The sequence below is a fragment of the Pipra filicauda genome, unplaced genomic scaffold (genome assembly GCF_003945595.2).
Source record: "Pipra filicauda isolate LSUMZ 115617 unplaced genomic scaffold, ASM394559v2 scaffold154_size2910363_pilon, whole genome shotgun sequence".
Classification (NCBI taxonomy): Eukaryota; Metazoa; Chordata; class Aves; order Passeriformes; family Pipridae; genus Pipra; species Pipra filicauda.
The window spans coordinates 207,406-211,034 of NW_024104040.1; the positions used below are offsets into that span (position 1 = coordinate 207,406).

The following is a 3,629-nucleotide window of genomic DNA, read 5'->3' on the forward strand; positions in this document are numbered from 1 at the left end:
CTGATAAACAATACTACAATGAAGTGTTCAGAGTTGTGAATTAAAGAAGCTGGAAGGGAGGGGGAAATAACAGAGGGGAATTTTATCATATATCTTTGACCTGAAGCAATAATAAATGTGAAGTCTGTATAATCATGGGTGATGTTTTTATATACGTGTCATATTTTAAATTGGTTTGGGAGAGAAACACATAAAATTGATTGGCTGGTGATGTGGCAGTAATTATGCAAATAGAGACACTCGACCATAAAACACTTTAAAGGGGAGAAGGTAGTTCACTAACAAGTAAGCATAAAAAAATGTGATTATTGCATCTGTCCTAATGCCCTGATGTCTCTCCTGCCAAAGCATGAAAGCAATGGATGTTGTGTAACAAAATTAAAACTTTATAAAATGTCAGATGAAGGTCATAAATAACTTTTCCTTATAAAAAACATGTCTTTAATTGTCAACTGCGTCTTTCTTACAGTTTTGTTCAGTCTTGGGCAAAGTTCAGTTTTATGAGACCAACCTTGTGTAGCAAACACACCTTTGCTCTGCTGCTTTACTGCAGCGTTAATGTTTCGTTTGCCTTTGGGGGCGGGGGAAGGTAAGGGCTGTTGCTGTTCTAGCCTTTCCCTTATGCTGCTCAAATGAGAACTCTGAGGTAATAGTTCATGGAATCATTCCATGAATTATTCTCAGTTCCTGCGATAGTAAGCAATGGCAGAGTGTTCCCTTGCTGCCCACTGCACAGTCCCTGTATTCTTCAGCTGCATGAATTGTGGTATAAAATGGTGGATGCTTGAGAAGGTGGGTAGGGAAATTACACACTTCTTCATCCTGATCCTAATTGAAGCCTCAATAAAAATAGTCTGATTTTTTTTTCTTGCCACTTGCTTTTGTCCAAGATGTTTTGACCCTATCCCGGGCCACATGTATCTCTATATGTCATCATGACTCCAAACAAACTCAACCCCAGTGTACATTTGCATGTACCAAATGCCCACGGCCCTTCCTCAGCATGTGGACTGCATGCTCTTGAGGGATCCAGGTTTTGAGGTATTAGAGGCAGTCATTTATCAGAAGGGGCTTGGCAAGCTTGGATCAGCTGTCCAGAGTATCTTCAAAAGTTGACCTAGGAACCATCAAATGAAGCTAATAGCATCAGGGTTCATGGCAAGCCAAAGGCGGAGGTTGTTCTTGCAGCAGGTGCTAGACCTGTGTGGTTTCTTGTCAAAAGACACTGTGGATGCACATGATTTACATGGGCTCAGGGAGGAACAAGACAAGCTCTGGACAACAGATCCATTGCAAGCTAATATGTAAACAAACAGCAGGGGCTAGGAAAGTCCAAAACATTCTGAGCTGAAAAGAGTGTAAGGGAATTAAAAGAAAGCATACATACTTGTCCTGTTCCTATGCTTCCCAAGCATGTAGCCAGTTTTTTGTATGCAGTTTTATAGATGGAGTATTGGACTAGAAGGATGTTTGTTAAATGCTTTTTTGTCATCTAGATAGGACATAATAAATATATAAATAAGAGGGATTAAATCTTGGACCTTTTAGTCTCTCAAGTAGAAAATCACTCATACCTCCATTATTTCACAACTAGTTACAGAAACTAGTTGAAACCAAGACTGAAAAGGTGAAGGTGAGGAATCTCAGCTGCTCTCAGTGCTTTTATAAGGCAAGACCATAATCATGCTAAAAATGCTCATGATTATATAGTCCAATAGTCAACATGAAACCAATAGATGTTGATTTCTCCCATGTGTAGAAACGGTGATTTTAATACTGTATGGTGAGATCAATAAACCATAAAGCAGCAAACACCATGTCATGACATGCAAAAGTCTGTCTGCTCTGGGAAACCAGGAGCTCCTGCCCTGTACAGCTTTCAAGGTGACAGTGCATATACATTTATTCTTTTTTTCTTATTTCGTTATCATGCAGGTTTCTGGAGCCCTTATCAGGCATGAGGTCACACAGACAGAGAGAGCCACAAGGGTAACAACTTTCATGGCTCCAGTAAACACAGTAGCTCGGTGTTACCAGGTGAGATGCACAGGACTTGGTAAGGCCATGCTTTTTAGCCCTATTGTTGTCATCTGCATTTAGTCCAGTGTCCATCTGGACTAAGAGAGAATTAGCTTAGGAAAGATATATTTATTTTCTGACACCAACAGCCAATATAGTCAGGAGATAGTCCTTCAACACAGTACATATCAGACACCAAAGAAAAGGCATCATTTCAGCCCATGTCCTGCAGCTAGTCCAAACACAGAAGCTAATTCCTGATGGAGTCATTTAGCACTTAAAGGTAACTAGTAGGGAAGTGAAAAAAAAAAAAAAAGTCCATTTCTGATTTAAAAGCAATGTTTGAATCTGGTACAGCAGAAACAATAGCCTGTTTCCCCAAGTGGAGATCAGGTATATTTATTTTACAGAAATATATGGGTTTGTGACAATCAAAAGCAGATGTTCATTAACAGGCGGGATGTAGGTAGGTTTCCAAGGCATAAAGCATGAGGAGAGCAAAGAGGCAAAACATTCAATCTCCTGCCTTGCACCTGAATCTGCCCAGCCCCTTAAAACAGTTTTCAACCATGCTTTTTGATTTTCATTTTTTTTAAGTTACAGCTATGTAGATGCTGTTTCTGCTAGCCTTGCAAAACACATATTTCAGAGATCATTTTGTTTCCATTTCAGGATATTTCTCACTTGCTTGCCTTTAACTTGACCTAGGATACAGAGCTAGATTTGAAATCTGATGGCTGCAGATGTGCAGAGCTGAAAGACTTCTTTTATAAACCCACTGCAACCTTCAGTCTGGAGCTGAGTTTCTTCAGATCCCATGTTTGGTACAGAGGGATCCCTGTGGACATGTTATTCCTTATATAGCTTTTTTGTGTCTCCTAACAGTTTGAAACTCCCTGACTGGAGGTGAGTGATGTTGCACTAGACCAGGGCAACCTTATTTCAAGCAGGAACTGTCAGCAGAATCGGTGCAAGGTCAGCCTCTCCACTTGTTCCTTTCAGGAAACTACTCCTCTTACAGACACCCTTACACTAAACAAACCACCTCAAATACATGTGCTGCAGCATTCCTCCATATGCTGGCGTCATGAAGACTGGCAAAAATGCCATGGCAGCAAATGTTAGCAGACTTCCAGACCAAATCAACTCCCATTTTCCCTTGTACAAGGACAACGCCAAGATAACTTGCCAGTTGGCTGTGTTTCTCTTCCCAAACAGTGCGGCAGAGTATCAGCAAAAAAAAGTCTCAGGAGTGTTTCTGCCAGGGAAATTGACTGATGGAACTGGTAACTGGATCCAACACACCGGCAAACGAATTATTTTTATCGACTGACCCCGAGTACGCCTATAAGATCATGGTTTTTAATTTTTGTCTGCAAGGGTGTCTGAATCGCAGTTCCAAACCAAACTGGGGTCTACATGCTGCAGATCAGTCACTTGCGTGCTTTAAAACTTAAAAAAAAAGTCAAGAGAAACACGGTGGATTTTGGCTTGTGAAAATTCCCCCAATGGCACACTGTCCTTCATCAAAAAGCCTGAGACATCTCTGTCCACCCACCCAAGTGGTTCACGCTCCCAGAACATGCGTGGTCTCAGACCAAGAAGGCTGG

The 3,629-nt window shown here is 41.1% G+C and overlaps 1 long non-coding RNA gene across 1 annotated transcript; it reads left to right on the forward strand.

Annotated features, from left to right (window-relative positions):
• Nucleotides 1-726: 726 nt before the first annotated feature.
• On the forward strand, nt 727-3,058 carry LOC120322789. The gene is made up of 3 exons (XR_005562708.1): nt 727-792; nt 1,936-2,037; nt 2,692-3,058. It is a non-coding gene; the product is annotated as an uncharacterized LOC120322789 (long non-coding RNA).
• The last annotated feature ends 571 nt before the right edge of the window (nt 3,059-3,629 follow it).